This window comes from Meles meles, unplaced genomic scaffold (genome assembly GCF_922984935.1).
Source record: "Meles meles unplaced genomic scaffold, mMelMel3.1 paternal haplotype, whole genome shotgun sequence".
NCBI lineage: Eukaryota > Metazoa > Chordata > Mammalia > Carnivora > Mustelidae > Meles > Meles meles.
This window is the reverse complement of record NW_025721134.1, coordinates 173,483-199,090: the sequence shown is the minus strand read 5'-3', so window position 1 is coordinate 199,090 and position 25,608 is coordinate 173,483. Positions and strand designations below refer to the sequence as shown.

At 40.5% G+C, this 25,608-nt stretch overlaps 1 long non-coding RNA gene across 1 annotated transcript in view; it reads right to left on the bottom strand.

Annotated features, from left to right (window-relative positions):
* The window catches only part of LOC123936026, a 71,715-nt gene extending 46,541 nt beyond the window's left edge, over nt 1–25,174 (bottom strand). Inside the window, exon 1 of the long non-coding RNA XR_006817060.1 lies at nt 25,049–25,174. This is a non-coding gene — a long non-coding RNA (uncharacterized LOC123936026). The remainder of the gene's footprint in view (nt 1–25,048) is intronic.
* Between the last annotated feature and the right edge of the window lie 434 nt (nt 25,175–25,608).

The window sequence follows — 25,608 nt, the reverse complement described above, 5'->3', positions numbered from 1 at the left end:
AAAAGTAGTCCATGGGCACCTGGGTGGCTCAGCGGGTTAAGCCTCTGCCTTCAGCTCAGGTCATGATCTCAGGGTCCTGGAGTCAAGCCCCATGTCAGAATCTCTGCTCGGCGGGGAGCATGCTTCCCCCTCCCTCTCTGCCTGCCTCTCCACCTACTTGTGATCTCTGTTTCTCTCTGTTAAATAAATAAATAAAATCTTTTAAAAAAAAAAGTGGTCCACTTTCATTCTTTTGCATGTAGCTGTCTAGTTTTCCCAATACCATTTGTTGTAGAGACTTTTTCCTATTGCATATTGTTGCCTCCTTTTTCATAGGTGGATTTCTGGGCTTTCCGTCCTGTTTCATTGATCTATGTGTCCATTTTCTATGCCAGTACCATACTGTTTTGATGACATAAGCTTTTTAAATAGGTTGAAATCTGGAATTATGATACCTCCAGCATTGTTTCACATTTTCATGATTGCTTGGGCTATTCAAAGTCTTGTGGTTCCATAAAAATTTTAGAATCGTTTGTTCTACTTCCTTGAAAAATGTTGTTAGTATTTTGATAGAGATTACATTAAATGTGTAGATTGCTTTGGTAGCATAGACATTTTAATGTATTTGTTCTAATCCATGAGGATGCACTGTCTTTCCCTATCTTTGTTCATCTTCAATTTCTTTCATCAATGTTTTACAGTTTCTAGAGTATAGGTTTATTACTAGATACCTTATAATTTTTGGTGCAGTTGTAAATGGAATTGTTTTCTTGATTTCTCTTTCAGTTGCTTCAGTATAGAAATGCAACAGATTTCCGTACTTTGATTTATATCTTGCAAATTTACGGAATTCACTTATTCATTCTAGCAGTTTTTTGTTGGAGTCTATAGGGCTTTCTATATATAATATCGTGCCATCTGCAAATAGTGAAAGTTATACTTCTTCCTTACCAATTTGGATGCCTTTTATTTCTTTTTGTTGTCTGATTGCTGTGGCTAGGACTTCCAATACTATGTTGAATAAAAGTGGTGAAAGTGAACATCCTTGTCTTCTTTCTGACCTTAGGGGAAAAGCTCTCAGTTTTTCCCCATTGAGAATGATGTTAGCTGTGGGTTTTTTACATATGTTGAGGTATGTTCCCTCTAAGCCTACTTTGTTGAGGGTTTTTATCATGAACGTATGTAAAGTCTGGATTTTCTTTTTTTTTTAATAGAGCTAAAAGGATTTGCCATTATTAAATGTGATCAATGAGAAAAGATTAAGTTGTTGTTTACTGACAAGAGTAGGATCTCAGAAAGATGAGGTTTGGCTGGGAGAAAGAATGAGGTGAGGTGTTAAGCAGTTTCATTTTGGCCATGTTAAGTTTGAGACATGTATTAGACATCCATGGAGAGACACAGACATTCAAGACTGAAGTTCAGGGTGACTACCAAAGGAATAAATGTATGTAAAGAAGAAAAGTGGTCAGAGCAATGAATCCTGTATCTCTAGGATAGATACCATGTGGCTCCAATAGCTACTTATCATGGAGAAGATGACAAACCAGCAAAGGACACTGAGATAGTGGAGTACGGAGTCAGAAACAAAGTCAATATATACTGTCCTGGAAGTAAGTGTTTCAATTAGAAAACCAACATTCCTTTAGGTCAAGCAAAAAGAGGACTGAAAAACTGGCCAATGGCCACTGGATTTAGCAATGTGGATAGCACTGGTGACTTGGATAAATATATATTTGGTGGAGTGATGAAATAAAAGCCCACAGGGTTGGGGTCAGAAAAAAAAATGTGAGGAGAGTGAAGTGAATTTACTTGCCTCTTCAGCCTAAACCTTCTTTCTGTTCTTTGGGTATGCTCATGAACTCTGATTTCCTCTGCACACCCTCTCCTTTGTCATTTACTTTCACATAACCTTGAATGAGCCATTCGTCTGGGTTATCTCTATAATACCTGAAAATGACAATAATAATACTAACCTTTGCACTCATGGTTTATCTCCACTCTTTCTCATGTCTGCTGAGACAGGACAGGTAATAAGAAATAGCACAGGCTTGGGAGCAAGAGCAGGTGTGTGCTCTCTTGAAAGCAAGAGCCTCCTTTTATTTCCTATAAAACTGGGAGGTTAATCCCTACATCACAGGACTATTGGGCAGGTTAATGATAATGTATATAAATTCCCACTGTATGGGAATTATTTGGCACACATCAATTACTTTCTCACTTTTCCTAATAAGTAGCGGAAGGGCCAGAAGTCAGATTTCACCATACCAGGTAGCCAACTTAACTATCGCACATAGTACTTTAAACTCAAAACAAACAAACAAAAAACTCCTTTTTTCCCCACAGAGATTCATGTATCTGGAGAAATAGATCAAAGCATGAAAAGGGAGAAAGAAAATTCCTAAACAACTGCAGAAAAAGTTTGTTCTGGGTCATGAGTGTGATCATTCTGCCCCATTTCTGATCATTTTGGCTGATGCAATAATGTCTTTCTGGTGGTGGTGGTTTTTAAACTACTCCATAATGCATACCAGTCCTCAACTCAACATCTTGCCTCTGTCATCTCAGAGCTCTATCTCTTTTCAAGAAAGCATGCCCACAACTTAAACCACACTTGTCGACTTTTTAGCAGCATATTGGAAAAAACATTATTCATCTCAATCCCTGATTGATACATATGTTAATGCTATTTTATTCATTTTCTTTTATTTTTTGACCTTACCTACATATTCAAATCAGCTATGAAGCCTTTTAAAAATACTAATTCCTGACTCTCCACTCTCTCTCCCATCCCAAGGTTCTAATTAAGGTGGTCTAGAGTGGGAGCCTCATCATATTCTCCACTCATTTAATCTCTTGACGTTCGTTGGGCTTCATCGGTTGGTCTCTTCCAGTCTTACCTGTGCCCAATGAAGCCATTCCTACAACCTATTGCTAAAAGACTTTCTGCCAGATGACCCTTCTTGAATCAAGGCTCAATTCTATAACTTCTGCTCAAAAAACTCCCCACCTCTCCACTGTCTACCACTAGTTCTAAATTAATCTGGCATTCAAGGCTACTCAACCATCTGACCCTAGGCTACCTTGACCACCCACGACTCCCCTACACCAATCCTTTGGTCAGACCACTTTAATCACTGTTCTACAAAAACAAAAGAATGAGACAGTCTTTCCAGTATAATCTACTCAAAAACCATAGGCCTTTCCTCTTTGGCACTAGCATGACAGATGAAGGAGAATCTGTTTGCATTAGGTAAATTAGTGTAAGAGCGTAACTGATAAATCCTTCAGACAGTGGAAACTCTGCTAGGTCAACAGGTGGAGGAAGGGAGCCCTGAACCATTGGTCTCTGTCCTGACCCTCCAGGCTCTAGTCTAGCAGGTTCTGAGGATCCTTGTGTAGGACATCAATTGTATCACAATCTTAGAAGAGGAGAATGGTCTTCTCTTGATGCATTTTGCATTTCTTACTTACTCTGAAATCAAAAGAGGATTACCTCCTGATCGAGAAAACATGAGTTTATAGCTACTAGTGTGAGAACTCTTAACTCTGAGTTATTTTTTGTGTATTTTCCCAACTGGCAGGCCAACGCAATTGCCGCGGGGGATTGGCAAGGCTGAGAACTGCAAAGTAAAATGTCAGCCTTTATTTGTAAATTGGTTCCATCAGAGACATAGAAGCGTGAAAATAGATTAGGGGTATTGTTCTTTTTACTGGGATAATTAATCCCATGTTGTTGAAAGGCTGATGATCATTACAGTATTTCTTCATGTCAATAGGAATAGCTCTCATTGAGGTTTTGGGGTTTGGGTTTTGTTTTTTTTTTTACTCATTTTTGTCTTCAGTTTGGGGTGGCAGTTTGAAAACTAAGTTCTCTCTGTACCTAATACTGTTTTATGTGAAATTCAGAGATTATGACTCTGTGAAAAAGACCTTAACCTCTCAACAACTGTTACTCAAACATACAACATCAAATTAATAAACAAAACCACTTTGCTCTTTGGTTTCCCAAAATGGAGATAACTGATTTCTCTCTTAACTTTTCTTCCATACTTCCTGAATTTCTAAACAAATTATACCAAAGGTATGAATAAAAAGGAGAAGAAATAGTCCAGGTCCTGGGAATTAGAACAAATCAAGCCATAGAAACTGGAATTGTAAGATGTTAAGCAAGGCTGACTCAGATGATAGGCAGAAGATTCTCTAACTCTGTTGCTTCTGTTTGGAGCAACTCACTTCATCTGTGTCAACCTGGGACCAGAAATGAACTGAAAGAAGACCCTTGTAACATTTCCACAGGGGTAGCCAAGTGAACCTGCTGATCAAAATAAACAGCAAACTTCAAAGAAGTGGTCAGGAAAGTTTTCAAGCATTTCCAAATGGCACAGTTTGTCGCTAAGACCAGACTCGAGTTATCAGGGAAGTTCTTTGAGTCTGATAAATATTCTTCAAAATTATACAAGAATCATAAAACATTAGTAAACCTTTCTAGGTGAAAAAAAAATGCATTAAGGGAGTAACTATGAACCAAATGGCTTAAATGATTATTCTAATCATCTAATGAAATAAGTTTAATGAAAGCAGTCAAAATCTACCTCATCTTGGATTACAAATACTGATACTAATCTTTATCATTATGGAATTATCCACCCCTCAGAAGTTACCATAAGCCTGAAGCCCATACTCAAAGCTACCCGGTCAGTCCAGGAAAACTGTCTGCTAGAGGAACCTGAAAGTGAAAGGGGAGAGGGTATGGTTAGACCAGAGGGCACGGGAAGGAGCTAAGGAGTAGGAGCTATATTTCTCAAGTGTAAAAGATGGCAGAAATCCCCCAAAGCTGCTCCTTGGCTCTGTGTCACAGACTGCAGACCTCAGCTGTGTTAATCCTTGACCCCAACTCCTTTTGTGACCTCTGAAATGTCCAGATGTTATCTTAGACCAAATTCTAAACCCAGCCTTGTTTCCCAGGGATCACTTCATCCACATTCACTGTATTCTTGATTAAGGAGCCCCATCAGCTCTCAGCTCCTCCTCTGGGGGCTTCAGGACTGGATGAGGACTAAGAAACTGAGCAGAGTGGAGCAGAAAATCTCAAAGCCCCCACGGAAGAGCTACTGATGGCACTGAATATTTTGTTACAGAGTTAACGGAATGTTCATTCTATATCTGATCTCCCTCCTTGCATTGTATCTTGCATTATCTCATTAGACAAATGTACTTGCCTTTAAAGCTCACTGTGTATATTCTGCACACATTCTTGTGATTAGTTTGGTACAATGGCTGCTAGCATGAAGGTTGATTTTGTCCCAGTTTTGTCAGAACCACACCACACACTCAAAGCCAGTGCCACTGATAATGATAGATAAGAATCCCAAGCTTTTTCTTACTTTGAAACAATCAGGCAGACAGTCATAAACAGCATAAAGAAGTGAATGGAAGAGATTTTGACTTTCTGTGGTAATTGTGTTTGCACTTCCTTTTCACATTTATGATGTATTAGCCATAGAACGGTCTCTAAAGAGAAACGGAAGAGGAAAGCACAGAACCTTATCAAAAAATACAGCCAGCTGAATCCCTTTCCCTCAGTTATACTTTTTAAAAGTCTAATGTAAGTATAATACTCACCAATTTCTATTCTGAAATTGGTAATGACGATAGCAATAAATCTCTTTCCGTTCCTTTGTGCTACAAATTCAGTGAACTAAAGAATGAAACTCCACAAAAAGGTTGCTTAAAAAATATCATTTATAGAACTAACCCGGAAAAAAACTTCAGCACCAGAATCCAAGCTCCCAGACTCTACTGACAATAACACAAGAAACAAGGCCTTAGGATGCTGAGGGGAAAGGGAGCGTTTTCCACAGTCCTGAAGTGACCCTTTCCCTCCCCCACAGTCTCTGGCTGTGGCTCCCAATGACACTTTATAGGCCACAGAGGGGCTGCCTCCAGCTGTCCACACTTCTCCAGGGAGTCACTTCTATAGGGCCACAAGGGAGCTAATACTATCCGAACAAGGAATGGGGAGGGGTTACAAGGTACACTCCTTACCCTTCCTTTTTCCTCTCAGGGGAAGACCTTAATGGATAAAACGGAAAAAAGCATTCCATACCTTAGCTTTAACTCATCTGGGATTATCTAAGGTAACAGTTATAAAACTGGCTTGAGATCCTGCTGCACCTTCAGGATCCCCAACCTGTCACCTCCACACCTCGTCCACTCACGGCTGAAGGACACTTCATTTCCAGCAGAAGCTTCCCCGAGGTGGTGCACTGCTCAGCTGGCTGGTTCCCACCAGTGATGGATTCTAACCCGGGCTACAATTCCCACTAGACACAAAGCTGCCAGGATGTGAAACCGTATTGACAAACACTCTACAAAATAAGCTTCTCAATGGCATAAACATGTAACAGTGACAGGGTGAGGTAGATACATTGTTAGTTTGCTGAACCTCCAAAAAACCATGTGCCTACTCTATTAAAGTCAGTGTACCGAGAAATGACAGCTAAAGAATTAACTAGTTAAAGCCTTAAGTCTTACACTCACTAAGCTATTGCTAATCTGTTCCATTAAATTTATTAGCAATGTATATCTGGGTTTAATTTCATCATTAGGGGCGCCTGGGTGGCTCAGTGGTTTAAGCCGCTGCCTTCGGCTCAGGTCATGATCTCAGGGTCCTGGGATCGAGTCCCACATCGGGCTCTCTGCTCAGCGGGGAGCATGCTTCCCTCTCACTCTCTCTGCCTGCCTCTCTGCCTACTTGTGATCTCTCTCTGTCAAATAAATACGTAAAATCTTTAAAAAAATTTTTTTTAAATTAATTTCATCATTAGATTATAATCATACTGAAGAGCTGAACAAGAGACCTGAGTAGCACTTTCCTCTTAGGTACTGCCTGAGTTAAGAGTGTCAAAAAACAAAAATAAAAAAGTTATTTTTAAATATTCTTAGAGCCTTGCAGAGAGGAGTGACTTTCTGAATTTCCAACCTATATAAAATGTAAAAACATACACAAATTTTTATTCTCCATCTGCTTCACTCATTCTCATTGCCATTTAAACTAGCTAATATACCAAATAGTTCACTCATTTATCTTGTATCTACTGTTTTAGAAAGGGAGATCCAGGGGCGCCTGGGTGGCTCAGTGGGTTAAGCCTCTGCCTTCGGCTCAGGTCATGATCTCAGGGTCCTGGGATCGAGCCCCGCATCGGGCTCTCTGCTCAGCAGGGAGCCTGCTTCCCCCTCTCTCTCTACCTGCCTCTCTATCTACTTGTGATCTCTCTCTATATATCAAATAAATAAAATCTTAAAAAAAAAAAAAGAAAGAAAGAAAGAAAGGGAGCTCCATGAAACAGGGGATTTTTAACTCCTCCTCCCAGCCTAGAACAGTGATTGGCATGCAATACGTGCTTAATGAATATGCCCTGGAATATTAAGAATCAAAATTGGTGGGCCTGTGTGGCTCAGTTGGTTAAGTGTCTGCCTTCGGCTCAGGTCATGATTCTGGAGTCCCAGGATCAAGCCCCACATGGGGCTACCTGCTCAGCTAGGAATCTGCTGCTTTCTCTGCTCCTCACCCCACTCATGCTCTCTCCCTCTCTCGCTTTCTCTTGCTCTCAGATGGATAAATAAAATCTTAAAAAAATATATCTGGGGGTGCCTGGGTGGCTCTGTCACTTAGGCATCTGACTCTTCATTTCGGCAGGGGTGGTCTCCACTGATCCTGGAATCAGGCTCTGTGCTCAGTGGGGAGTCTGCTTAAGATTCTCTTTCCCTCTCTCAAATAAATAAATAAGTCTTTAAAAAAGGAATCAAGGGTGCCTGGGTGGCTCAGTCGTTAAGCATCTGCCTTCAGCTCAGGTCATAATCCCAGGGTCCTGGAATCAAGCCCCGCATCGCATCAGGTTCCCTGCTCAGCGGGAAGCCTGCTTCACCCTCTCCCACTCCCCAGGCTTCTCTTCCCTCTCTTGCTGTGTCTCTCTCTGTCAAATAAATAAATAAAATCTTAAAAAAAAATCAAAACACCTGAATCTTATGCTTTTAAAACAATTATTGAAGAGACTAAATCATAAGGCCTAGTATAAAAAAGGTTTTTTTTTTAAAGATTATTTATTTATTTATTTTTTGACAGAGACAGAGATCACAAGCAGGCAGAGAAGCAGGCAGAGAGAGAAGGAAGCAGGCTTCCTGCTGAGCAGAGAGCCCGATGCGAGGCTGGATCCCAGGACCCTGGGATCATGACCTGAGCTGAAGGCAGAGGCTTTAACCCACTGAGCCACCCAGGCGCCCCTAAAAGAGGTATTTTTTAAATTGACCTGAGACATAAATTGCACTGTTAAAAGGTTTTTCACATGTAAGTTGGTTTTGAAATAAATTTAAAAATCACTCCAATTCCATTCCTTTTTTTTTTTTTTTTTTTTTTTTTTTTTACTGATTGCTTAGTTCTGTCTTTACTTATTACAAAATTACTACAGATTTCACTTGGCAAAAATTAAATTCTAGAAAAGAAAATTCTAGAATATCACAGAATAATTGGAACTTTAATACTGACAAGCTGGAAAAGAAATGGTTTGTAGAAAGAATATATAATACAATATAGTAAAGCTATAATTTTCTCTTTAAGTCTAGTTAGCAGACTTTTTCTTTTTTAAGATTTTATTCAAATATCCTGGCTGACTTCCTGGACCTCTCATTTAGGTTTGCATATATTTTTCTGATGCCATTAAAGTTGAATCTGAACCAAATACTCAACTATAGAAATGTGAATGTTTAAAATTAAGAATCTATTGAAGTTATCAACTAAACTATCAAATTTTCTGATAATCTCAATAAATTAAGAATAGAGCTTCCCTATGACCCTGCAATTGCACTGCTGGGTATTTACCCCAAAGATACAGATGTAGTGAAAAGAAGAGCCATCTGTACCCCAATGTTTATTGCAGCAATGGCCATGGTCGCCAAACTGTGGAAAGAACCAAGATGCCCTTCAACGGATGAATGGATAAGGAAGATGCGGTACCTATACACAATGGAGTATTATGCCTCCATCAGAAAGGATGAATACCCAACTTTTGTAGCAACATGGATGGGACTGGAAGAGATATGCTGAACGAAATAAGTCAAGCAGAGAGAGTCAAGTATCATATGGTCTCACTTATTTGTGGAGCACAACAAAGAACACGGAGGACTTGGGGAGATGGAGAGGAGAGGGAGTTGAGGGAAACTGGAAGGGGAGATGAACCATGAAAGACTATGGACTCTGAAAAACAACCAGAGGCTTTTGAAGGGGCGGGGGTGTAAGAGGTTGAGGAACCAGGTGGTGGGTAATAGGGAGGGCACGTTCTGCATGGAGCACTGGGTGTGGTGCAAAAACAATGAACACTGTTACGCTGAAAATAAACAAATAAAAAAAATTTTTTTCTGATAATATAACTCATTAAATTCCTTATAATTAAGTCAATTTTAAATATAAAATAATTTAAAAAAAAAAACAGCCCTAAAGCCCAAAGAATATTTGCTATCCTCAGAAAATTTCACCATACAGAGAAGGTAAAATTTATATGTGAGAATTATTATTTCAAAATATACATGAGAAACATCAACTTCTCATATTTTATTTGAAAGCTATATTCATCTATCCATAGCATGATTCCCTTCTGGACTCTAAGATTATACAGCTGTGCTAACTGTCCTTGCTAGAAGCTAAGAAAAATGGCCCCACCTATAGAACGTGGCTTATTTATCAAACGTCATTCTGGGATTACCACAATGCCTGTTCCTCTCCCTCATCTATCCCATCAAAAGAAGTAGTCCTGGCAAATAGAGCACTTCCAGGAATAACAACCATTTGAATTATAGTTCACTTTCTCTGTGTTTTAATTACATTAATGCTTTCTACCAACGCCAATTATACAAAATCCACTGAATGCAGAACAATACATACATTCTGAAGAGTGAGGATGTGTGTCTGGGTGTGCGTGTGCGTGTGTGTACTTAATCCCTGTTTCAAATAGCATATGATTTAATCATATAGAGGACACCCATGAGCCACTTTCAACACATAAAACCAAGAGTAAGTAGTAAGTAATTAAGCACATGGAGATCCAAAATGATCCACACTGAAATCACCCTTAGCAATGATATACACTAACAGATATCCAACAGTAGAACTAAGGTTGTCTATTTTTAAATGATTCATTGCATTTCCTCATTTCTGTCCTGGAAACTCTTGACTTCTGGGTAATTGTTGGCTCCTGAGTGCTTGCCTGGCTCTGACCCCTGTCTTGGATTGACCAGGCGATTCTTGTTGCTCCTTTGCTCTTGTTCCTTTGCCTGAAATGAACTACTGTCCCTTCCTGACTTCTAGCTTCTGTGTACTTCCGGAGTCAACAAGTTCTGCGCCCTGATCCCAACATCTGCCTTGGTTCTCTGAGTCCTGATTAATCACAGTGCTCCCACAATCTAGAAATGCCTGGGCCAGTAAATACCAGCAGAACCTCTTGGAATAGCTGCACAATGGATTGGCTCAGAATCCCCCCTCTCTCACTGAGGAACCAACCAGACTATACTTAGGTATTTGTTAAAATGATACAAGCCTTGAAAGGAGTTGTGAGTTATACATGAATATCCAGTGCCTGACATACAACAAAGACATATTAAATGATCTCCAGATTTTCCTGGGACAGTTTTATCATTTGTTTGAGACTTCAGGAAAAAAAACATGTTTAATTACAAACATGTAAATTACAAAATTTCCAAACCCTCTCTTCATTCTTCCTGTAGTGAAAACCAATGGGAAAATAAAACAACAAAAACAAAAATAAAAACCACGAAAACCAAACAAAAACAAACAAACAAAAAAAAACCCTTTACATTGCTCTTACAAACATATGTGAAGAGATAGACAAAATATTAGATAGATTTCTATGTGGACAAGAATATATTAGTTTAGGGGGAAATAATCCAAATTATATGTTAAGTAGAACAGATTCTTATAGTAAAGGAACCCAAGAATTAATATATATGATTTTCTGAGATCCAAGCCTAGGGGCACCTGGGTGGCTCAGTCATTAAGCATCTGCCTTCAGCTCAGGTCATGATCCCAGGGTCCTAGGATTGAGCCCCACATCGGGCTCCCTGCTCAGCTGGAAGCCTGCTTCTCCCTCTCCCGTCCCTCCTGCTTGTGTTCCCTCTCTCCCTGTGTCTCTGTCAAATAAATAAATAAAGTCTTAAAAAAAAAAAGAACCAATCCTAATGTTTCACTGGAGCCTAAGTTTTACACCTTGCTCCTCAATATTTATTTTCTACTTCTTCATATTAGTGCAGAACTTCCCAAATTTCAGCCGTATACATGGCTACCCAACTAGATAGCACTATTCCAGTCTCCCCTGCAGCTGGTTCAGCCATGTAATGACGTTCTGGCCAAGGGGATGAGATTGAAAGTGATGTGTGGAATTTGCCTCTGTCCCCTTAGAGCTGAAATGAGAAAGGGGTCTGTAAGCCAGCTTCGACCCCTATGGACAAGAAGACCCTCGTGTATTGGTTCTCCAACCTTCTGCACATTGGAACCACCTGGAGAAACTATATAAAATACTGATGCCTGGCTCTCTCTCCTATAGACTTTGATTTAATGGGTCCTAGGGGATGGTGGAGCAATAAGATAGAAGGACTGGGATACTCAATGACCTGATAGAGCCAAGCTGCTTACTCCTCTGAAATACTGTTAGGCAATCGAATTGAAAAATTAAATAAGCAGAGCTCCAAGACAGAACACACACACAAAAAGCCATGTTGATTACATACGGCTTTCATAGTCACAAACAATCCGTGTTGTTTAAACCACTGTTGTTTAACCTCAGTCAAAGCAGCTGAACAAATGTTCTTACAAATATACACAACAAACACACAAAACCTGGCCTTCAGGAAAAAAAAATATAGAAGCATAGGTTAAAAATTATACTGTTCTTGGGGCGCCTGGGTGGCTCAGTGGGTTAGGCCTCTGCCTTGGGCTCAGGTCATGATATCAGGGTCCTGGGATCGAGCCCCGCATCGGGCTCTCAGCTCAGCGGGGAGCCTGCTTCCTCCTCTCTCTCTGCCTCTCTGCCTACTTGTGATCTCCACCTGTCAAATAAATAAATAAAATCTTTAAAATAAATAAATAAATATACTGTTCTTTTTCTAACAACAAAAAAAGAAAGTTTACCAAGAGCAAAAGAGAGTGTAGTTTTAGTGTATTCCAGGGAAATCACTGGTGAACTTTCATTAAAGAAAAGCTAGAAATAAATTTAAAACGTTAGGATTACTCAGTGAAGACAAAGGCAGAAAAATCGATTAAAGTTTGCCAATTCATTAATAATTTGCATAAATCAGTGAAAAATTGGAAGCACAATGTAAAAATGTCAAAAAAGATGATGTTAGGGCAGAGTTAAGTAAATACTGACTTATTTTTACAGACCCATTTTTGACAGGATACCAGTTAGACTGTTTTAGTAAAGAAATGGACTCTTTCTGTTTTGTTGTTCTGTTATCCTCAACATGTGACTCCATTTCAATGAAATCGTTGTCGAAAATGGCTGCCTCATTTCCTACCATCACATCCTCACACCACCCAGGGAGAAGGGAGAGAGTGCATACTCCTCCATTATCAAGGTACACCTTGGAAGTTACCCATGCCACTTCTGCTCACAACCCACTACCCAGACCCTATTCATAGGCTCACACTTAACAGCAAGGGAGGCTGAGACATGCAATCTTAAGTTAGATAATCATGGCCTGAGCTAAAACTTTTATCACTATGGAAGAAAAGAATATTGGACATTGGGAGCGATTAGAAATCTCTGCCAGACATCTCATTATTCAAGAGATACTAGAAACCCCGGCATAAAGTGTTTAAAATATTCAAAAATTTTTAGTAGAATAAATATATGAATACAAAAATATTCCTACATAACATATAAAAATATATTAAAGTCACACAAAAGCCAACACACAGATACACAGTGTAGAAAATGAAAATTCCCTTTCCTTCCATAATTTTAGTTCTGGGGAAATAATGAACTATTAAAGCAATCTTGGAATATGCAAGTATGGGACTAACATCTAGATGATAAAATGTCTTTCCATAGCTCTCCCCCAAGTGCTACTGACAGAAAAAAAAAAAAAAAACTTTGGAATGGGAGATGTTATTTCTGGAATCCTAAGATTTGTTTCTTTGGGGCAATAGTCTCAAACAAGAAAAAAACTAGAAACCAAAGGAGCATGAAAGCGAGGCCAAGGTGAAGCATTACCAGGCAGCAAAGGAAAACATCCACATTTCTTGCACAATCACTGAAAATGTGTCACCATCTATAAAGCCTCTTCTACTGTCAAGAAGACAACTTCAATAGATAATTAAAATAACAAAAGTAGCAAAGCAAAGTCAAACACAGACATCAACTCTTAGGCGACTCTCCCAGAGAAACAAAGTTTTAAAATAAATAAAAATGTTTACTCATTCATATTCTATATTACTGTATTTTTGCTATTAACCCAGAGAATATTTTTATGTCAGTATTCTAAATTTAACCCGATGCCGTCATTTCTTAAGTATTATACCATTTAACCTTTCCAAGTGAAGGGGTTGTCTTTTAATGGAAAATACTCATTTCACATTGATGACAGAACATAATGTCCTTGGCTTAGCTACTCTCCAACAACACAGGTCCTTTTTTGTACAGTATGCTTAGCTATATGGTAAGGCTAGAATACTACAAATTTATGCATGGAATCAAAGTCTGAAGTTATCTATACTAACTAGAGATGTTTAAAAACCATAACCTCAATTTAACATATCAATTTTCTTAAAATTACAATCATTGAATTCTTGGATAAAATTCAATGATTGTTCAGAGAATGGGAAAAAATTGAAAAAAAAGTTTTTATAAGATGTCTCAGGATTTGAATGAATATACTGAACACCATTTGAAAATTGGCCCAACAATAGTTTTAAGCAAAGAAACATTTATTAAGGGGTGATTTTGAATTTGTTATTGTTTGAGGCAATAATATAATAAGTCAAAGAAATCTTGATTTTAATATAGCTAATGCAATTACAATACACTGAGAATAAAAATTCATCTATTATGAAAAGTAAATATTATAGATAATAATTTTAAAGAATTCATGTAAACAGAAACAACTATTTTTAGGTTAAACTAATTGTACTCAAAACTCAAATATAACAATTTTATTTGGAATTAAAGTATAAACCAGGTATATAATAAGAGAACACTCAACAGAACAATGCTAAAAGACAGTACTGAGAAAAAAATGTAATGTTATCAAAATGTTGTCAGATAAATCAATGTTCCTTTTCAAAAGAATGTGCATAGTAATTGCTGTGTGCATTAAATGTAATAATACAGAAGTTCTACACAATTTGTGTCATGGTTTAAAAAAATGATTATGTCATTATTTCCAAGATTTGAACCTAGTCATAATATAAGAAATCAGGTGAAGCTACTTCTCTATTTTGACTTCTAAATTTATATGTTGCATTAAGAAAGTCACTTTTAAAAGAATACGCATGAGGTGCTTGGGTGGTTCATTCAGTTAAACAGCTTCTGCCTTTGGCTCTGGCTCAGTCATGATCCCATGATCCTAGGGTCCTAGGATTGAGTCATTCCCCCCTCTACCCTCGTTGAGCTCCCTGCTTAGCAGAAGAATCTACTTCTCCCTCTCCCTCTATCTCTCTCCCCACCGCTCATGCTCTCTCTCCCCCCCACTTTCAAATAAATAAATAAAATTGTTAAAAATCATAGCAAAAATAAATAAAAGAGGGTGCCTGGGTGGCTCAGTGGGTTAAGCCGCTGCCTTCGGCTCAGGTCATGATCTCAGGGTCCTGGGATCGAGTCCCACATTAGGCTCTCTGCTCAGCAGGGAGCCTGTTTCCTCTCTATCTCTCTCTCTCTGCCTGTCTCTCTGCCTACTTGTGATCTCTCTCTGTCAAATAAATAAAATCTTTAAAATAAATAAATAAATAAAAGAATGATTACACAAAGACAGTCAGACATCCAACCTCAGATACCTGAGTTCAGTTCCCCTTACTGTTCTTGAAAGTGTATGTTTCAAATCTTTACCACTGTCTTCATAGGCCTTACTCTCAGCAAAAACAAACAAAACAGAACACAAAGAAAACAATAGTTCAATTTCATAGAAAAGTAAAGGTCACCAGGCAGAAACCTCCAACTCCCCTCTCCTCCAAAATAACTCTAGGCATTGCATCCTTTGTTCCTCCCAGAGGCAAACTACTCTGTACCTTCCACACACTCCCAACCCGCATCTCCCACACCCTTACCACTCCCTCTCCTCCTGGAAGACCACACCTCACCAGCAATCCTGAAGGCCCCTCCAGCCTCCTCAGGACTTTTCTATTAAAACTTATCTATTAAAACCTCCAGTATGCTTCCAGGCTGGAAGAGAAAGGGCCCAGAAGCAGGCTAGGTAGCCTCAACAACCACCAGACTCTGTCTGTGAGGCAGGACGAGAAAGGAAAAAGAGGAAAGCCTTACTACCTATCAGCACTATACCTACAGAAGCTGATTTGAACTTGAGGCCAGCCTGTGAGATATTATTAAATGTATTTTCCAAATATGAAACCAAGCATAAAGAGGCTATGTAATTTGCCCAAAGTTACACACAGTTTGTAAGTTTCAGTGCCAGGACTTTAACCCAGGTCATCAGATTCCCTAAACCCATGCTCTGTACCATGCACCACACCCTACTGTCCCAGCAGGATGCTGGTGAGTGTGCAAAAGGAGGCACAAAGGCCATCCCAGCAGTTCCTCACATGCTACACTAGAGAAGCAGCAGAAATTTAAAAGTATCCAAGACAGCCGGCCCACTCTTGGCATTACAGTCTGCAACGATGTGTTGTTGTGGGTGTTTCGTGGCAGTGAATCTTGCCAAGGATCCTCTTTATCTCCTAGTGACATGGCAGTTCCTCAAACATCCCTCGACAAAATCACCTGCTTCTGTTACTAACCTACTTCTCCCCTTACATTTACTGACAAAGTCTCAGTATAGTTTTTTCTCCACTGGTCTTCATCCCTCAGCTTCCACTGGGGTCTCAGCTCATTGTCTGTCAGTCTACTGCTCACACACTCCTGAACTAAAGCCCAATGACAGGCATTTAATTGCCAAATCCAGGGGCCTTTTCAGTCTTCCCACCACCTACTTCTCAAAAGTTCTAGGAAGACTTTCTCCTGGGTACTACTAAGTCCTTCCTTGGATTTCAAGAGATCACTCTTTCCCGGTTCTTTGTTTCAACCTTTGATGGCTCAGTCTGGGTCACCAATGCAATCTACTTCTTCCTCCATCCTTCAAATGCTGGCTTTCCAACAACCTACCCTGTGTCTCTATGGCTTTTTTCCTCAAGTTCATCCCCTTAGGGCATCTCATCCACCTGATGACTTCAAAAAAATATGATAAGTTAATTTCTAGAACTCTAATTTTTGCCCCAAATTCTTTCTCTTTTTTTCTTTTTTTTTAAAGATTTTATTTATTTATTTGACAGACAGAGATCACAAGTACACAGAGAGGCAGGCAGAGAGAGAGGAAAGGAAGCAGGCTCCCTGCTGGGCAGAGAGCCCAACGTGGGGCTCAATCCCAGGACCCTGGGATCATGACCTGAGCCGAAGGCAGACGCTTAAACCACTGAGCCACCCAGGCGCCCCCCAAATTCTTTCTTAACTTTCATATTCATATCTTCAAAAACAGCAGAATTTGCAGCCCAGCGAGTCCAAAACCAAATTCACCTTTTTCCACCTCCCAATGCTCTTCTGTCCCTTGTATTCATCTTGTTTTCAAACTACAGGCTGAAGTTCCACACAATGTTCTCCCTTCTACAGAAACCTCCACTTCTGAATGAACACACCTACCAAAAGTTCCAACCAAGGATGTCTGCTAGTTGGTGGGTGCTTGTTTTCCTGTTTGTGGTTTATTTGGTTTTTATTCTGTTTTGTTTTTTTTATCTTCTTCATTGCTTCCGTCTTAAATCAGACATTCCACATTTCTTACCTGGACCAATGCAATGGCAGAAGCTCCCAATGGGAACCAGACTCCAGTCTTCATTCCTCAATCCTACTGACAGAATTCTCTTGCTGGGAAACAAAGCTAATCTCAGTAGATACTATTCTTATATTAATGGCATTATAATAAGGTACAACTATGCAGATGAAACCATAAGACTAAAAATACATTCCTTTGTATAGGGAGTAGGCTCTGGCCATAATGATTAATATTCCAAATATCTGAATTATGGATGAAGGTGTATTCACTACGAGACTCAAGACATCCTAAGGGCAGTGTCCTGAGGCCATCCTCATACATACATGTTCAAGTTAATGTTTAGAAAACAAAGCACTCCCCCAAGTCAGCCCAGGAGTAGTGCCCAGCCAGGGGGTCAGTTAGGAACTACATTGGGGCTTAAGATAAAAATAGTTCCGAGTCTCCGGCCCTGAAAGATCACCTTGTTAGGAGCAGGAATCTCTATTATACAAGTTGGACTATGTTTGTGTTTCATGTTGTTTCTAGGATTACTGGCCTCTGTTCTTCCCTACTCAAGAATAATGTTTTGAAGATTATAACATGTCCCAGATTAAGAGAAGCAAGGAAAGGTCTTCTCTGTATGCTTAAGTGGATTGCTGAGGACCAGAGAGGTCGTAGACATAGGGAACAGAGAGAAGGAATCCCAAGGTGAAATTCAGATACAGTGATTCAGGAAATCTTGGCCTAGTAACTTTATCCCACAAGACATCCTTTTCCGGTGCCAACTTTGGAGCTCTCAAATTTGTTTATTACTAACAGGACAGTAGGTGTCCCCTCACAATTGATTTCCTACTACTTTTAGTTAAAGTCAGGATTCTTCAAATAAGGGTGCCTGGGTGACTCAGTTGTGTCTGCTTTTGGCTCAGGTCATGCTCAGTGGAAAGTCTGTTTCTCCCTCTGTCCCTCCCCCTGCTCAAGTTCTCTCCCCCACTCTCTCTTTTACATAGATTAATAAAATCTTAAAAAATAAAAATAAAAAAAGAATTCTTGGGGCATCTGGGTGGCTCAGCTTGTTAAGAGACTGTCCTCAGCTCAGGTCATGATCATGGAGTCCCAGGATCGAGTCCAGCATCAGGCTTCCTGCTCAACAGGGAGTCTGCTTCTCCCCTCCTCATACTCTCTCTCTCTCTTCCTCTTTCATTCTCTCTCTCAAATAAGTAATAAAAATAGAGAGAAAGAAAGAAAGGGAGAAAGAATTCTTTTTTTTCTTTTTTTTTCCATTTTATTTATTTTTTCAGCGTAACAGTATTCATTCTTTTTGCACAACACCCAGTGCTCCATGCAAAATGTGCCCTCCCCATCACCCACCACCTGTTCCCCCAACCTCCCACCCCTGACCCTTCAAAACCCTCAGGTTGTTTTTCAGAGTCCATAGTCTCTTATGGTTCGCCTCCCCTCCCCAATGTCCATAGCCCGCTCTCCCTCTCCCAATCCCACCTCCCCCCAGCAACCCCCAGTTTGTTTTGTGAGATTAAGAGTCATTTATGGTTTGTCTCCCTCCCAATCCCATCTTGTTTCATTTATTCTTCTCCTATCCCCCTACCCCCCCATGTTGCTTCTCCATGTCCTCATATCAGGGAGATCATATGATAGTTGTCTTGGGAGAAAGAATTCTTAAACACACAATCCTTCTCAAACTGGACTGAACTTACTTCACCTCCTACCAATACCCAAAAGTATCCAAAAAGCATGTAGAACTTATCAGTCTCCGTCAACAAAGAGTTGTCAGCATCGCCTATGCACCGTCATGCCAGCAGCCCCAAAATGTCATATGAAGGTCACACGGAACACGCTGCTCTTTCCGGATGGATAGTTAGCTGTCTTCCCAGTCTGGCATATTCTCCTCATCCCTCAGAAGCTATCCGTCACCTCTTTCCCAAAACTTCCCTTGACCCCGGACTGAAGGGGCCCCTTAATGCCTCCATGCAACTTTGCTTATTACTCTATCATTGCCTCGCCCACATGGCATTGTAATTATTTGTATACTGAGGGTTAGGATGGCAGCATATGAATTTGACGATCACACAATTCAGCCGGGATAGCACAAACCTAAAGGTAATGTGTTGAATTCATTTATCCTTGCCTGAAAAAAGTTAGACCGTGACTGAAGGAAGTTGTTTTTGGACTCATTCAAACTGTGTGTTTGCTTTTGTTTGATTTGTTTGTTTCCCTGTGTACCTATTTACACACCACTATATTTAGGCCAAGAAAACTGTACCTAAGAGAAAAATGCACCACTCCTGTTCTCTTGGAGTTTACTATCTAGGTAAGAGGCTTTTCTAACTGCTTTAGCAAAGGCACAAATCAGAAGAAGGTGGGGCTGTGCTAGGAGAGGTTGAGTGGAAAGCCTGAAACCATCCAACTCAGTTCCTGCTCACCCTCTATGAGGGCCAAACCACAGAACCCTGGAACTCTAGGGAGCACCATTTGAAAGAGTAAGAGGCATATATATTAACCCAAATCAGATAATAAATATGCAACTATTTACTATAAACTGTAAAATGGCATACTAACTATGGTTGTTGTTTTATAGACTGCAAAGTGTTCTTACAGTTTTAAGTCAACAGAGTATGTATAAGAATATCATGGGGCACACCTGGGTGGCTCAGTTGGTTAAGTGTCTGCCTTTGGCTCAGGTCATGATTCCAGGGTTCAAGTCCCACACTGGGCTCCCTGCTCGGCAGGGAGTCTGCTTCTCCTTCTTCCTACCACTCCCCCTGCTTGTGTGTGCACTCGCTCACTCTCTCTCTCTCTCTCTGACAAGTAAATAAATAAAATCTTTTAAAAAATAAGAATATCATGGGAAGAAGGACTGCATGCAAAGAAGGGGAAACACTGGGGGAAGAAGTAAAGAAGAGACTCAGAGACAGAAAGTATAAAGAGGAATATCACCCATGCAAAAATTAGACACTAAGGCTGACCAGTATGGGTACCTCTGTGTAGCAACTGTAGCATCAGAAGAAATAACAGTAACCATATATAGGGCACTCCCGTAAGTCAGGGACTGGGCAGAGCCCAAAGCATCCATCATCTCATCCTTACAGCAACCTTGAGAAATGCTATTGGTTCCCCGTTTTAGAGATGAAGAAAATGGGGCTTGAAAAGTTTAGGAATGTGTCCATTCCTAATTTAACTAGTAAATTAGAGACAGGACTCAGATTCTGGGCTATCTGAGGTCAGCGTCTAGACAGGTAACAAACTTCAAAATCTTTTGTTTATGACAAGACATGTAACTCATGTGCCCGCAATGTGGAAGAACAGCACATTCTGATTTGCCAGGAACACTCCAGGGTTACATCTGTTTCCCAGTGTAATTATTAATAACACTCCCTTTCACCCTCAGAAGTGTCCCATTTTAGACAAAAGTGTTCACAGCCATCCGGCCACAATGCCAGAGTGAAATGTGTCGACAAGATTTTCCAGGCCCAGTGCAAAATAAAAGTGTGAGGCCTTTTGCTCAAAAAGCAGGGGGAAATGTGTTATTAAAGATACTGAAATAGGGGCACCTGGGTGGTTCAGTTGGTTAAGCCTCTGCCTTCAGCTCAGGTCATGATCCCAGGGTCAGGGGATTGAGCCCTGCATTGGGCTCCCTGCTCAGCAGGAAGCCTGCTTCTCCCTCTCCCTCTCCCCGTGCTTGTGTTCCCTCTCTCATTCTCTCTCTCTGTCAAATAAAGTCTTTAAAAAAAAGAGGTATTAAAATATAAAGCTTTTCTCTTTCTTTCATATATTAGCTCTACTCACACTCTACTATCCCAATGGACTTCACTTGTAAAACACAAGTTCAAAGATAAAACTAGCACAAATTTCAAGACAGTGTTAGCAGAGTTCTAAACCAAGTTCCAGGTCCTTCTGAGTACGAAGCCCAGAGCAAAGCGCACAGCATGCACACCCATGAAGCTGGCCCTGCTCTGCCCTTCTTCTGTTCACTCAGATGGGTCTGGGAAGACATCCTGATCTTGGTATGGCCTATGATTTCACAAGCACTGCACAAAATTCTGTGGAAAAACACACAAGTAAAATATGGGCCTGTCCTCAAGAAGCTTACATTCTAATAGAATGAGACCAAAGTAAACACATACATGTATAAGCCTCCTTTGGTGCAGGGAAGAAGAAACTACAAAGCAGTGAGCACTGTAGCCTGGGATGGGGTAGGGGGGACAGCAGAGAGGACAGGATTATGAAGTTTCCTCAAGGAATGGAGCCCTGAAAGCCCAGTGGGAATACAAAAGGATAGAAGGGCTAGTAAGAAATAAAAGAAGCCAGAGATCCCATGGGAAGCGAGAATCACTCTATATACCAGCTATCTGTGGGGTGGGAAAGTTGTTCTCACTTCAAAAAATGAAAGGGTTGGAAATGAGAACAGAAAGGAATTAGAAGTATAAAAGATCTTAGGGGTACCTGGGTGACTCTGTCAGTTAAGCTCAGGTTAACTGATTTAACTGTGAAGTTAAATGCTCAGGTCTTAATCCCAGAGTCCTAGAATAGAACCCCAGTCAGGCTCCCCTTAGCAGGGACTCTGCTTCTCCTTTTCCTTCTCCCTCTGCCTCTCCCCTGGTTCATGATCACATGCTCTTTTTCTTTCTCAAATAAAATTTTTAAAAATCTTTAAAAGAAAAAGAAGTATAAAAGATCTTAGTATGAAAAGTTTTCCCCTTCAGGTCATATGATCATTTCATCAAGAGAAAAAATACAATTTTGTTTGATTATTTATGGGCTTGTAAGTCAAAAATATGTTCTTGATAAAACTAAAAATACATTTTCTATCTCTTCATAATAAAAATAAGAGTTACCCTTACTGCATGTTAATGGCTGAAACAATGACAGAAATCTAAAACAATGACTAATCTAACAAATATTTACATTTGACTTAGAAATGCACTACCAGATTTTTTACAACAAATGTACCCCTTATTTAATACTAGTGCTAACTTTTTTTAAAAATCACTTTTATGGTTTGTCTACATTTCTGATCAGTCCTTCAAGATGGACTCCTAGAAAAAGAATTGCCAGGCCAAAGAGTTTGAATATTTTTAAAGCTTGGTATATTATTAGCTTACGTTAAAGTTAGAACTAGATTGACTACATCAACAGAAGGTGAACAAGTAATAATACATGCATATTCAGTGTTACTATAAATAATAATGAAAAAATAAATACTCAGAAAAGAAAATCTAAAAGTGTATTACAAGTAGATCTGAGGCTTTCAATGATTATGATTAAAAAGAAGTCAGGGTAAACTTTTGTTTAGGATGACAGGCCAATTAGTGTGTTTGTGTGTGTGTGAACATGTCTGTGCATAAGTACTGGATGTACGTGCACAAAATAATGGACAAAGAAAAATAAAAGTGGAAGAGTCCATAATTTCTGAATGAAATAAGAAGAATGAAATCATTAAATGAACTACTTGTAAATAGGGACATATAATTAATTTACTTTATACCTCCCACAATTTCTTTTTTTTTCCTTTTTTTTTAAGATTTTATTTATTTATTTGTCAGAGAGAGATCATAAGCAGGGGAAGCAGCAGGCAGAGAGAGAAGCAGGCTCCCTGCTGAGCAAAGACTCCAATGTGGGGCTCAATCCCAGAACCCTGGGATCATGACCAGAGCCAAAGGCAGATGCTTAACCAACTGAGCCACCCATGTGTCCCACAATTTCTTACCCAACTCTATCTAGCAATAAGTTTTCAATTTTAATAATCAAGTGCTAAGGTTAGAGGAAAAACGCATATATTAAATAAAGATCAACAAATTAGTTTTTGATGTAGATTAGGTTAGATCTCTATTTCTACAATTCAGGACTCTACACAGTACTTTTTTCATATACCTCTAGAAAGAAGTAACTAATACAGTTTAAGAAGTGGCTCAGATTTTTCAAAAGTCAAAGGACTTTGTCACCAGTGAAGTTTCATGAAAGGCAAATCTGAAGCTATTAAAAGTCAAATCTCCACCTCACATCAGTCAGAATGGCTAGTATCAAAAAAACAAGAAATAACAAGTGTTGGTAAAGACATGGAGGAAAGGAAACCCTCATGCACTGTTGGTGGTAATGTAAATTTGTGGGGCCCTTTTGGAAAACAGTATGGAAGTTCCTCAAGTAATTAAAAATAGAAGTATCATATGATTCGTAACTCCAGTTCTGGGCGTTTGCCTGAGGAAAATGAAAACACCAACTCAAAAAGATATATGTACACCTATGTTTGTTGCAGCATTATTTACAGTATGTAAGCAACTTATGCATCCATCTATAGATGAATTGATCTAGAAGATGTGGTATGGAATAGAATATGAAATTCACAATGGAATATTACTCAGCCATTAAAAAGCATTAAATCTGGCCATTTGTGACAACACAGATAGTAGTATGCCAAGTGAAGTAAGTCAGACAGAAAGACACCATATAATTTAATTTACAGTGGAATCTAAAAAACAAAACAAGCAAACAACAACAAAGAAAAACAGATTCATAAATACAGAGAAAAAACAAGCAGTTGCCAGCAGGGAGGGGAGTGGGAGGATAAGTGAAATAGATGAAGAGGATTAAGAAGTACACACTTCTGATTATAAAATGTCATAGAAACATACAACATAGGGAATATAGTCAATAATATTGTAATAACTTTGTAAAAAAAAGTCAAATCTTAAAAACATGCTTTTTAGAACATTGCTGCATGGAAGTGTACAACAATCCAATTTATCACCAATTACCCATATATTCTCAAATATCTAAATATTTCCAAAGAATGTGGCCCCAGGGGCTCAGGTATACTGATTTTAATTTGAGAAGTCAACCAGAAGTCAACCTGTGTTGAAACATTGTTCTCTCCTTCTTGACATAGCAAAGAAGTGAATTCCTCTACCATAATTATAAGCAGAAAGTTTACATCTTACAGAACACTGAGCGGAAAGTTTTGGCCTTTGAAACATTTCCCTTTGGACCACGAGGGCATGCAACACGGAGGTGGAAGGAGCAGTAGGTTTGAAGATGTGAGTTAGATTGCAAAGGCTAAGAGCTCCTCAGTCCTATGCTCGCCCAGGCATCTGGGTGGAAAGGAGCCAATGCTCTTTTGTCTTTGCAACAATGAATAGAAAAAATTCAATTTCTGAGTGATGTCTCAGAAGTTTCTTTCACTCAGTTTTGCCCTTTCTGGCTCTAAAATGAATGAAACGTTTCCAGAGCAGCCTTCCAATACGTCAAGCTGAAACTTTGAAACAAAGTTCCTGCCAGTTCTTTCTATGAAATCTTGAAGTTTTTTGACACTAGTTTTATTATACTACTCTCCTGGGCTCAGTGTGAACAGAGAATCCAGAAGCTGAGCGGGGAGCAAATTTAAACCCGGGATGGAGGATGGGGGTAGGAGACTGCAGAGCTAGAACAGGGTAAGCACCACAGGTGGCTTTAATAGCCAACAGCCGCTAGAGATCATAACCCCGCTGCTCCTTCTCTAGCCCCCGCCAGAATCCTATGTTTCAAAGATTATTATAACTAAGGGACTTCGCTGCCATCTAATCTGAATAATGAACTCAAGCTCTAAAGCAATCAAGGATTTTTTTTTTTCTTTTAACTAAATGTGCCTGCATGTGGTAAACTGACTTTAATCACCAAGCCAAAGTCTTAAAATCCCAGGGGAGGAAGAGAAGAGGGTAAAAAAATTACATAAGGCAGCCGGGGACGGGGTAAAGAGTGAGGAAAGATGGGGTAAGCAGGGATTCCGGGGACAAGAGCCTTCTCCCATTGGAGCTAACTTTTCAAGCCCGCCTATCTCCAAGGCCCTGGCAAACTCACTGCGTGTCCAGGCGTGAAACAGCCCCGCCCGGGGTCCACGCGCGGGCTAGCATAGTGTCCGTGCGCGGGTTCATGGTCCCGCGACGCTGGGAGCGGTACCCCGTCCCCCAGTAGACAATGCCACGCGCGCTTCCAGCGGCCTCTCCGGGATCCGCGCCTCGCGCCGCCCGCCACCCCCTGCCTCGCCGCGCGGGGACACATTCACCAACACCAGGAACTCCAGCGTGCCCACATAGTCCCGCTCGGTCTTCTGGAGCTCGCTGAGCATGCAACAGGCGCAGGCGAAGCTGTTTCTCCAGGTCCTGGGCGCTCTCGGCGCTGGCATCCCCGCGGCTCTCGTCGGTCACGGTGGGCGGCGGGACGCAGGGCTGCGGTCCTGCGCGCTATGCCGCGTGCCGACTGGTGCCCCGCCCCGCACCCGCCAGAGGGGAAAGTTGCTGCCTCTGAGAAGTCGGAGGGGGTATGGGCGACTTTACATGCCGGGGAGAGGCTGGGGTGTTGGGAGAGTAGAGTGCGCTAGCTGGAACTCCAGCGCGGGAGGCGCGAGGCTCTGAGCAGACAAGGAGATGGCCCCTGCCCGGGACCTGTAGGCTGAGCCCCATGGCTCTGGCCTCACGCGGCCGGGGCTGGAGGAGAGGCAGCTCCGACAGCCACAGCGGTGACTTGGACATTAATCAAATGCTTTGTATCCATGTGACGCCGACACTTTACCCTTCGCCATATCTCAGGAAAAAGGAAACAACCCTGGGGAAGTGTGTTGCATGC